Source organism: Rana temporaria, chromosome 2, assembly GCF_905171775.1.
Source record: "Rana temporaria chromosome 2, aRanTem1.1, whole genome shotgun sequence".
In the NCBI taxonomy this organism is placed as follows: Eukaryota; Metazoa; Chordata; class Amphibia; order Anura; family Ranidae; genus Rana; species Rana temporaria.
In genome coordinates this window covers 460,021,916-460,034,424 of record NC_053490.1, presented here as the reverse complement: position 1 = coordinate 460,034,424, position 12,509 = coordinate 460,021,916, and the positions used below count along the sequence as shown (strand labels likewise).

Sequence of the window (12,509 nt, the reverse complement as noted above, 5' to 3'; positions counted from 1 at the left end):
GTCGCAGCCCTTTCAAGGAGCTGAATCTCCACCTCCTCATTAACATTGGGTGGTCTATAACAAACTCCAATGATTAACTTTGAACTACGCACATCTGTATGCAGTACCACCCATAATGCTTCAGCCTCATCACACTCTCCATCAACCAGGTCCTCTTTCACGCTTGCTTTGAGGTCACTTCTCACATAGAGACAGACCCCACCACCTTTCCTTTTTACCCTGTCTTTCCGAAAGAGAGCATAGCCAGGAATATTAATAGCCCAGTCATGTGAGGATTAAAGCCAAGTTTCAGCAATACCGATTACATCATAGCTCTCCTCATGCACCAGAGCTTCCAACTTCATTGAAGTGCAAACCGTCTTTATTATATATGTTGCACCCCAATGAAAAGTACATACATGTTCCCTGGGCAGTACCCGGGTCCCCAAACACTTTTTATGGTAATAACTTGCATATAAACCTTTAAAATGAACACTTTTGATTTTTTACGTTCGTGTCCCATGTTTGCACATTACTTTTGTCTGGTGACATGTTCTGGTGTGAACCGAATCGGGGGGGGGGGGTGTTCAGCTCATGACACTGACACTTTCTACCTGCCCAAAGGAATATCAGTGCTACAGTGTTCTTACAGTTGATCACAAAAACCAAGCCAGGGTGCCAGCTCCATTAAATATTGCATCAAAACAGCATTCAAAATTACAAAATAACGATTCAGCAAAATAAGTAAATTTCTATGCTGGTTGATGGGCAGAGCTCTTAAAATCCTATGACGACAGAAGCTTTAAAACTGAGAGGCAGGATGGCAAGACTCCGCATTACACACAGCAGGAGCCGGCAACTTCCTGAAACTGTGATCTTATAAGCTGTGAATCGGAGGTCCTCTAAGGCCAAGTCTCCAGAAAAATCTGGATCAGATTGTGAGTATAAGCTTCCTGAAGGTTACAACCTAGATTTTTTATGAAAGCCACAGTGAAAATCTCATCCAATTCACCAAAAGTTCAGGGTTGAGGGTGAGAACTGAGCTGAAATATGACATGATCATTACAAAACATTTTTTTAAACAAATGCTTGTAATGCAGATCTTCAAAAGGGTCATCTAGCTTACATTCTTCCTGCATGTTGGTAGGCTGGCAGGTCAAGGGCCACCTTATTTTTTTTTACATGCTTTATTTCAGGCGTGTATATTAACTATTGTGTTGTGCTACACTTTTTAATTTTATATTATCACAGAGGGTGTGGAAATACACATTACATTGTAAGCAGCAACCATTTTTTTTATTCACATACTCAGAGGATTGCGCAGAGGATACCTCCAGAAATTTCTTTATGCATATACAGTGATGAAAATAAGTATTTGAACACCCTGCTATTTTGCAAGTTCTCCCACTTGGAAATCATGGAGGGGTCTGAAATTGTTATCGTAGGTGCATGTCCACTGTGAGAGACATAATCAAAAAAAAAAAATCCAGAAATCACAATGTATGATTTTTTTAACTATTTATTTGTATGATACAGCTGCAAATAAGTATTTGAACACCTGAGAAAATCAATGTTAATATTTGGTACAGTAGCCTTTGTTTGCAATTACAGAGGTCAAACGTTTCTTGTAGTTTTTCACCAGGTTTGCACACACTGGAGGAGGGATTTTGGCCCACTCCTCCACACAGATGTTCTCTAGATCAGTCAGGTTTCTGGGCTGTCGCTGAGAAACACGGAGTTTGAGCTCCCTCCAAAGATTCTCTATTGGGTTTAGGTCTGGAGACTGGCTAGGCCACGCCAGAACCTTGATATGCTTCTTACAGAGCCACTCCTTGGTTATCCTGGCTGTGTGCTTCGGGTCATTGTCATGTTGGAAGACCCAGCCTCGACCCATCTTCAAAGCTCTAACTGAGGGAAGGAGGTTGTTGCCCAAAATCTCGCAATACATGGCCCCGGTCATCCTCTCCTTAATACAGTGCAGTCGCCCTGTCCCATGTGCAGAAAAACACCCCCAAAGCATGATGCTACCACCCCCATGCTTCACAGTAGGGATGGTGTTCTTGGGATGGTACTCATCATTCTTCTTCCTCCAAACACGGTTAGTGGAATTATGACCAAAAAGTTCTATTTTGGTCTCATCTGACCACATGACTTTCTCCCATGACTCCTCTGGATCATCCAAATGGTCATTGGCAAACTTAAGACGGGCCTTGACATGTGCTGGTTTAAGCAGGGGAACCTTCCGTGCCATGCATGATTTCAAACCATGACGTCTTAGTGTATTACCAACAGTAACCTTGGAAACGGTGGTCCCAGCTCTTTTCAGGTCATTGACCAGCTCCTCCCGTGTAGTCTGACCAGCTCCTCCCGTGTAGTCCTGGGCTGATTTCTCACCTTTCTTAGGATCATTGAGACCCCACGAGGTGAGATTTTGCATGGAGCCCCAGTCCGAGGGAGATTGACATGTCATGTTTAGCTTCTTCCATTTTCTAATGATTGCTCCAACAGTGGACCTTTTTTCACCAAGCTTCTTGGCAATTTCCCCGTAGCCCTTTCCAGCCTTGTGGAGGTGTACAATTTTGTCTCTAGTGTCTTTGGACAGCTCTTTGGTCTTGGCCATGTTAGTAGTTGGATTCTTACTGATTGTATGGGGTGGACAGGTGTCTTTATGCAGCTAATGACCTCAAACAGGTGCATCTAATTTAGGATAATACATGGAGTGGAGGTGGATATTTTAAAGGCAGACTAACAGGTCTTTGAGGGTCAGAATTCTAGCTGATAGACAGGTGTTCAAATACTTATTTGCAGCTGTATCATACAAATAAATAGTTAAAAAATCATAAATTGTGATTTCTGGAATTTTTTTTTGATTATGTCTCTCACAGTGGACATGCACCTACGATGACAATTTCAGACCCCTCCATGATTTCCAAGTGGGAGAACTTGCAAAATAGCAGGGTGTTCAAATACTTATTTTCCTCACTGTAAAACAGGATATACAGACTTGGGGCTCCACCCAATAAATATGACTGCAGAATCTTCTGCCTTTATTTCTTTGAAATTCTTTTGATTAATTTTAAATACTTTACAAACATAACAAAAATACAATTAAGAAAGAAAAACATAAGAAAAAAAAAACACGACACAATAGAAAAACTATAACAGACATATAAAAAAGTTTGTATCCTAGGACCTTGTTCAATTATCATAGCAACCATATTTCTTCCTCAGAAACGAATTAACCACTTGCCGACCAGCTCACACACATATACTGCGACAGGTTGGCAGCGCTGCGTGAATCGCCGTACCTGTACGGAAGCTCACGCGGGCGTAGTTGCGGGCTAGTGAGACATCTCCGCAATGTAGTTAATATTCCACAACATTGGAAATCCTCCTACCCCTACGATGCACCAATGGATCAGAGCTGATATCATGCAATTGGAGGAAATCATGGCCTCCCTAAACAAGCAGGAAGTCTGTAATCGCAAAACATGGTTTTACTGGACCCATTTCACATTTTCTACAAAATACCAGGAGCTTTTTTCTTGTTTTCTATTCTTTTTACCACCTCTCTCTTCCTCCCCCTCTCTCCTCACTCCTTTACTTACCTTTCCCCCTTCCCCACCAACAACTTAAATTCATTAATGCCGCACATATCTCCCCCTACTCCTCCGGCAACTTTGATGTTCATGGTTTCAGTCTGATCAAATGTCCCAGATTATGTGCCGATGCCTCAGACCTCTTTAAGGATGCCATCTACTATGCTACAACTCTCTGTATTGTGTTCTCACCACTGACCCTGGACCTTGGATTGCAGTTATATGTAATCTTTGTAAATCATGTTGCTTTAAAAGGGGTTGTAAAGGTTTGTTTTTTATTTTCTAAATAGGTTCCTTTAAGCTAGCGCATTGTTGGTTCACTTACCTTTTCCTTCGATTTCCCTTCTGAATGTTTTTTTCTTTGTCTGAATTTCTCACTTCCCGTTTCTCCTCAGTAAGCTTGCCCCCATCATCCATGGGGGTTAGTCAGCCAGAACAGCTTACTAAGGAGGAAATTCAGACAAAGAAAACAAAGAAAAAATACATTTATAAGGGAAATCGAAGGAAAAGGTAAGTGAACCAATGAGGCACTAGCTTAAAGGAACCTATTTAGAAAATAAAAAATGAACCTTTACAACACATTTAAATAAAAAAAATAAAAAGTTTATCGTATTTCAAGGTAAGCATAAAAATTTTAGTTAAAAAACAAAGCGCACACCCCCATGTATACGCACATACAAATGTAAACACATGCATCAGTTTTACATGTTTTACAGCTTAACATGTTGGGTATATATTTGCTCCGTGCAACCTCATCCCTTATATTTTAACAAAAATTGTGTAATATATTTCATTTCTGTGCCCCAAAAAGTCACTTTAGTGTATTTCTTACTGAACATTTAAGGATTGGTAAGCTGTGATATATTACATTTTTTGGGTTTAACCCCACTTTAATAATTGCACCGAATGTGTCAACAATGCGAATGTTAAAGCATGCATCTAGCAAGTATTGAGTGGGAAGGAACTTGACTATGGCTTGACCGTGTCATTTTAGTGAGGTGGTGGTGGCGATTGCAGCAGTGTTCCCACGCCATATGTGAACACCCATAAAAAAGCACCTTGAACAAATACCGTAATATCTCATTTGGACCTGAAGGAACACCACCGCTATAACTGCTGAACATGCAACCCCGACACCAACAGTAAGCACAAGAACTTGGAAGAGAATCTTCATTTACACCCACAACACTAGAAACCATGCCTTTTTTACATTAAAAATAAAGCAGATGGTAAATACACTAATGCAGGGGTCTCCAAACCTTCTAAACAAAGGGCCAGTTTACTTTTCTTCAGTGATAGTGAGAGTAAAAACAAATACATAGTAGCTCTGATTAGTAGGAGGAGGAATAGGGCCCAATTATTGGTGTCAGTGGGAGGTCTAGTACCCCATTGTTGGTGTCAGTGGAAGAAATAATACTCAATCGTTGGTGTCAGTGGGAGGAATATTGTCCCATCGCTGTTGTCAGTTGGAGGTGTTACACCCCACTATTGGTGTCAGTGGAAGGAATGGTGCCACATTGTTGGTGTTAGTGGAAAAAATAGCGCCTTGTATCAGTGGGAGGAACAGTGCTGAAGGGCCAAAAAAAGGTAAGCAAAGGGCCGCATCTGGCCTGCGGGTCACATTTTAAAGACCTCTGCACTAATGCATTATAACGACCTTTAGATGAAAAGTGCTGCAAAAATGGTTAGAAGTAGGGTTGTCCCGATACCACTTTTTTAGGACTGAGTACAAGTACCGATACTTTTTTTTATGTACTCGTCGATACCGAATACCGATACTTTTTTTAAATGTGTCCCCAAATGCAGCCATGTCCCCCACATATTGCAGCCATGTCCCCCACATATTGCAGCCATGTCCCCCACATATTGCAGCCATGTCCCCCACATAATGCAGCCATGTCCCCCACATAATGCAGCCATGTCCTCCACATAATGCAGCCATGTCCCCCACATAATGCAGCCATGCCCTCCACATTCCAGCCATGTTCCCCACATAATGCAGCCATGCCCTCCACATTCCAGCCATGTCCGCCACATTCCAGCCATGTCCCCCACATTCCAGCCATGTCCCCCACATTCCAGCCATGTCCCCCACATTCCAGCCATGTCCTCCACATTCCAGCCATGTCCCCCACATAATGCAGCCATGTCCCCCACATTCCAGCCATGTCCCCCACATTCCAGCCATGTCCCCCACATTCCAGCCATGTCCTCCACATTCCAGCCATGGCCTCCACATTCCAGCCATGTCCCCCACATTCCAGCCATGTCCCCCACATTCCAGCCATGTCCTCCACATTCCAGCCATGTCCCCCACATTCCAGCCATGTCCCCCACATTCCAGCCATGTCCCCCACATTCCAGCCATGTTGTCCCCCACATTCCAGCCATGTTGTCCCCCACATTCCAGCCACGTATTCCCCCACATTCCAGCCACGTTGTCCCCCACATTCCAGCCACGTTGTCCCCCACATTCCAGCCATGTTGTCCCCCATACCTTGATGCCGCCGTTAATCAGCGTGCGGGGAACAGCTTTCGTTTGAATAGCTGCATCCCCGCCGCGTATAGACACTCCCCCTTGCGCGGGATTGGACAGATCATCCGTCCAATCCCGCGCAAAGGGGGAGTGTCTATACGCGGCGGGGATACAGCTATTCAAACGAAAGCTGTTCCTCGCATGCTGATTAACGGCGGCGGCGGCTTTGCAGTGAATGGTCTGCGGCTGCGTTGGCGGCGGCGGCGGGGGGGGGAAACAAGTATTCTATTCTAGTATCGGGGGTATTTGCGGGAGTACGAGTACTCCCGCAAATTCTCGGTATCGGTCCCGATACCGATACTGGTATCGGTATCGGGACAACCCTAGTTAGAAGTAAACCTTCTTGGGAGAACAGTGATCATGATAATGCTAGTACATGACATATTCAAATTATTAACAATACTGTTAACAATACCCTATATTATTACTTACAATTACCAGCATTATCTGTATGAAGACAAATACGTGGTAATTATAATTGTCCCAGTCCTTTAAATATGATATACGGTGGTGACATGGGAACAAACTCCACTGCATCATTCTTATAGGATTCATCTAGTTGCACTGCAGTGCTTGTAAATCCTGCTCAAGACAAATAGATGAAGTCTGTGGGAAAAGATTAGCTAAATATCAATACGTCTCTTCACCTTATGTAGCCTGGAAAATTACAGATTCACAATGATTTTAAAGACAAATGGACACATCCTTTGGTGCAAACTTTCACGTCTCCTTCCCGATTTGATGAAATATTCAACTTTTTGTATTTTATACAAGACAATTACATAGTTTAGCTTGAAAAAAATCCCAACCAATGCCAGGGTACGTCTTTACGATCATGATGCACTTTATGTATCATAATAGCTGGAGTCTGGGAGGCAGGTATATGGTCAATATCTAGCACACAGAAAGAAAGAGTGGCGATTGCATCTGCAAAGATGTTAGTTAGACTTGAAACACACATAGGACACCTTCAATCTAATTCATAATAAAAAAGGAAATACTTGAGAATTCAGTAACATCTTGCACACCTGAATTGGAAAACATAGGTTTAAGAGAATGGAGATTCAGTAATGACTATCTGAGTGATTACCGAGTTCTAAACTACATTTATGAATATGCCAACTATGAGCACCTTAATTCACTAAGTGACATTAGCAATTAGCTGCAGCATTAAAGGGTTAGTAAAGGAATTATTTTTTTTTGCTTTAAAATAACAAACATGTTATACATACCTCCACTGTGCAGTTCGTTTTGCACAGAGTGGCCCCGATCCAGAGTGGCCATAGGCGCTCACTGTATCACTCTGCCCCGCCCCTCGGTGCGCCGCGTCACTGGATGTGATTGACAACAGGGCCAGCCAATGGCTGCGCTGCTCTCTTTCCATCCGCTCTAGCCAATCAGTGGCCAGGCTGAGCGGCGAAGAGGATCTCGGGACTGCGCGGGACTTTCGAAGGGTCAGGTAAGTATAACGGTAACATCCAATGTTTTTTAACCTTAATGCATAGATTGCATTAAGGTGAAAAAAATGTTTTCTTTACAACTCCTTTAAGGCCAATGGGTCTCACTATTGCACAGCAAGGCAATGGCTAGGTCCCCTGGCAGCCATACAAACTTTGCACATGCCTACTACCTTCTTCCAATGGGCCAGATTTGTTTTCTAGGAACGACTTGCAGGGTTTTGCCTGACAGAATGCCTCTAACAGGTATAAAATAATGATTGTGTAACATAAAGAAAGATTGAACATTTGTAGCTCACTTGCAGTACAAGTCCTTACAAAACAATTTCCTAATCTTTGGGCTGGAGTGCCATAGCAGAAAGACACACTTATCTTTTTTTTTATCTTTTTGTGTTTTTATTTAAAACATAATCCAGGTATGGCATCCAGCTGTACCAATAAAACTATGCATATACCATACCCTTGGGATCCCTATAGAAACTGGAAATCACAGTAGCAGACACTGCTACTCCAATGACCTCCACTAGTCCTGTGACAAATGAAAGCCCTGCTCCATTGTGAATACAGGACGTTAGCTGCTGGGCATGGGCGACACATTCAGAGAATGTTTGCATCTTCACAATGAATGCAAAGCATTCCCTGATTGGATGGGGTGGTGAGTATGACTTCACCTCAACACTCTCCACCTCGTTCAATCAGAGCATTTTGCATGCATTGAGAAAATGCATAACAATCTCTGAATGGCGCCTGTGCCACGCAGCTAACCTCTTGTGTTCCCAATGCAGCAAGGCAGCTGTGCGGCATGGCACCCAGAAGCAAGTGGAGATCACTGTAGTAATGGTTCCTACCACAGTCATTTCCAGCTTCTAGAGGAATCCCACAGGTATGGAAATGCATAGTCACTTTGGTCCAAGATCAATGTCACTATGTAAAAATCCTATAACTGGAATTTTTCTTTGATTTCTATAAAACAGAACAATTTGATAACCATGTACCACAATGATATTGTTCTTGCTACATTAGTATATACTGTATATTGCTCATATTATATATTTGTTGAAGTAATTCTTCTAAAAATATACCAATGTCTTATGTAGTTCCATTGAGGTGTGTTGGAAGCACAGCAAGTAGACAATTCCTGTTCTTGTTTTATATTGTATATCTTTTGTAACAATCTCTTTGGCAAATATCATTATAGCTATTAGGCCTCTTGCACATGGACACCTGAGCCTGTACACTATAAATTCCTTTGTATTTTCCCCGCCCAGAATGCCCAGGTGTTGTATACAGAACATTCACTTCTTTATCCCTTGATAATGTTCTTTTGAACAAAACTAGTCAGGAGGAGCTACAGCGGTGACTTTATCACACCCGCTAGGGTGTCTGCATGTGAATGATTATTTTATATGCGATTTTACTCCTGCCTTCTTGTAAGTAGTTTTAACCTTCATTAATTTTTAGTTACTACAATGTGAGTTCCTCCTCTGTCTCTCCCCTTTTCTAAACCCACTGTTCAACATCCTGGTCATTTGGTTACTCATTCTGGAATCTTGGCTCAAGATATCTATCTATCCCATGAGGATACTGGGATAAGGTACAGCCAGACCCCCATCTTGGAGCCAGAGTAGCTGAGCCCGCTGTTGAACATTTTGGTTGTATGGTAACCCATTCTGGAATCTTGGCTCTTGATATACATTCATCCCATGGGGATATTGGGATAAAATGCAGCCAGATGCCCATCTTGGGGTCAGAATAGCTAGCTGGTAAGTGGCTTGAGAGATAGGTGTGCACTATTGGGCGTGAAGATTTTGCTATCCACACTGAAATATGGACTTTTGTTGATATAGAAGTATAAATGAACTTTTTGCACAAGAGCGCTTCTCTTCTAGTCTCACATTGAAAGTAGTGAGCAGACATATTCCCTATAAGAAGACACAATGGTAATAAAATAGGCAGGAACTAGAATTTACGTGCTGGTGTCATCTCTGAACCATTAATTCAGCCCAAGAAGTGATTGTAGACACTAGATAATGCCTGAACACAAACGGCACCATACTTCTGGAAAGAACAGCAGACAAGGCCCCCCTCCATACAGTATTATTAGAAAACCCTGATGCTTCCCTCCGCCGCTCACCAGGATCCGTTTGAAGAGCGCCTTCTCCTTGGGCGGGAGGCTGCCGCTCGGCATGTCGCGGCCGTTGCTCGCCCCTCCAGTCGGACTCGCCGTTCTGCTCCTCCCGATTCCCTCGTCCGGTTCCCCTCGTGCTGTGGCCCAATTCGCCTCCTCCCCACGGTAGTCGGTGTAACTACTAGTCTGCTGTGCTGGCCTGTCGGTGACTCTGAGTCGGCGGGCGGGCGGCCTCCTCCTGGCGGCTCAGGACTGTGAGGGAGGGAGGAGGAGGGGAGATGGAGCCAGCGGCAATCCATTATTCAAAAGCCGCGCATCCTTCTCAGGCTCTTCCGTGATAGGCTGAACAGTCATTTTCCCAGCAGAGCCTCTGTTTAGTGTTCAGCCTATCACAGATGTCCTCTCGTCCGAGGCCGAGGCTGAGGATGAGAAGGCAACCGTGATAGGCTGAACATTAAACAGAGGCTCTGCTGGGAAAATTAGTGTTCCGCCTATCACGGATGGAACAGTCAGAGGGGGAGGCGCGCTTTTTTAATAATGGATGGCCGACGGGCGGCTGAGTGACAGGTAGGTGTAATTACGGTAACGCCGCCCAAGTAATGGGAACGGTGTTGCCTTGAGGGGAAGAGTAATCTGGTAGATTAAGGGGCTGCGTTAGGTAACGGCGTTTATTTAAACGCTGTTACTTACAACACTGATTATAGCTATAGGCCTCCTGCACATGGACACCTGTACACTGCATTTCCCTGCCCAGAATGCCCAGGTGCTGTGTACAGAACATAGACATGAATGACTGTGCAGTTGTTCTGGGGTAGACGTCTATGCTCATGCAAATGAGAGTATAGCTCAGGCGGCTGTTAGAAGAGGCCTTATACTGTATGTGTAAAATAAATCAGATAACCTTTATGTTTTACATTCTATTATAATAATGCCTGTCCAAATTGTAAACTGATTATTAGACAGCAACTATCCAACCTTAACACCTGAAAAAGTTGAGTGTTCTACTTACTGTAACTTTGCATGCATATGTTGCGTCTTCAGTGTTTGAATGCAACCCTGTCAAAACAAAAAACAATTCATAAAATGTTCTGTATGCAGGACCACTAATCGGATTACCAACTAATCGATTATGAAAATAGTTGACAACTATTTTCATAATCGATTATGTTGATTAGTTGTTTCAACCCTACCATAGTGCATTCAAAGGTCCACCACCCAAAATGGGGTGTACAGTACAGACTGCTTGGGCAAAGAAAGAAAGCCTGTGGGGAACACCACATTGCATCACTTTATACAGTTATTGTGCCCTAGTATGCTCTCAACTATGACATCTTCAGCATTGATTGGTGCCTCCTTTGTTGGGTGCAGAGGATCGAGATTGCCCCCTACACCCCAAAGGCTGACTCTTCTCAGGATTCCATTAGGCTGACCCCAGGGTTAGTGATGTGTTTTTCCCAAAAGAGACCATCACCTTCTGCACAAGGAAAGGAAATCCATACCTGCCATCAAGGACACATACGCTTTGGTCAGTATACTGTCCAAAGAAAAATATGGAGTCTACCATTTCTGGACCACTTCGGAAATGGCTGGTCCCCTAGCTGTGTCTGGCTTTGACGCTGCTGAGTCACAAACATAAAGCAAGCATGCGCAAAAAAAGTCAGATTACTTATACCTATATGTGTTCCAGGTCAGTAACTCAGAAAGATTAAAAGTCATTGCCCTTCTCAGCAATGGCAGCCTCCATATTTCTTACAAGACAGGTTTCCGTTAATGCCTTGCAATCTAATGGAACTGAGAAGTCTGACATCACCACAATAGCAATCAATAACTCCTACAATAAATCAAACTTTTACAGGGCAAATCAAACATGAGATCTGCCTACTGCAGGAAACACCTATGGTTAATTTTGTACCATTTTTCAGAAATCAGCCACATAAGTTATCTTCAAACTCCATTATTTAACATTAACTGTAATTATTAAACTGGAACTATGAGCAAAATCAAAAATAACTTATGTGATGTAGTCTGTCACTTGCATTAACAATGTCATTTTTGTTTTGTAGACCGCTCCCTGTTATGTGGTTTTAATACCTGTTGTTCCTGCCAATAGGCCCATTTGTTTTCAACTTCCTTTATCAGATGACAACGCTGTCGATTCTGCAGCAACAGCAACAGTGAATATGTTTGTATTCTCACAGTGTTCTCCTAGGTTTCTGGTCCAATCACTTCTATAGAAAGTATGGAGCCCCCTGCCCCAACTTATTTCATCTAAAAACTTCATCAGGATGGTGAAAGGAGGGAGATCAGTGAACTTCCGTTCACAGATCTCCCTTGTGAAGTATAAATCTGGAAGTGTTCAGCTATGAACAAACACACTCATAAGCTGCACACTTGCATGCTGGAGTGAGAGGAATAACTCTAGGGCCACCATTTACAGTTAACTCTAAATGAATAAGGTGTAAAGAATTTGAAGTTTCACCTCTTGACAGTTTTGGGCAGTGGTGGTCATCTTTAGGGATGAGCTTTATGTTCGGGTCGAACATGAGTTTGACTCGAATATTGGTTGTTTGCCCTTTCAACGAATAGCAAACAATTTGGGGTGTTCGCGGCAAATACGAAAGCCGCGGAACACCCTTTAAAAGTCTATGGGAGAAATTAAAATTGCTCATTTTAAAGGTTAATATGCAAGTTATTGCCATAAAAAGTGTTTGGGGACCCAGGTCCTGCCCCAGGGGACATGTATCAATGCAAAAAAAAGTTTTAAAAACTACATTTTTTTTCGGGAGCAGTGATTTTAATAATGCTTAAAG

The 12,509-nt window shown here is 43.0% G+C and overlaps 1 protein-coding gene across 2 annotated transcripts in view; it reads right to left on the bottom strand.

Moving 5' to 3' along the window:
• The window catches only part of SPECC1 (sperm antigen with calponin homology and coiled-coil domains 1), a 502,835-nt gene that overhangs the window by 471,817 nt on the left and 18,509 nt on the right, over nucleotides 1–12,509 (bottom strand). Inside the window, exon 2 of one of the 2 annotated variants that reach the window (XM_040338598.1) lies at nucleotides 10,709–10,755. The exons of the other annotated variant lie outside the window; for it this stretch is intronic. The gene's annotated coding sequence lies outside the window, so the exon portion shown is untranslated. The remainder of the gene's footprint in view (nucleotides 1–10,708; nucleotides 10,756–12,509) is intronic. 2 annotated transcript variants of the gene reach the window in all.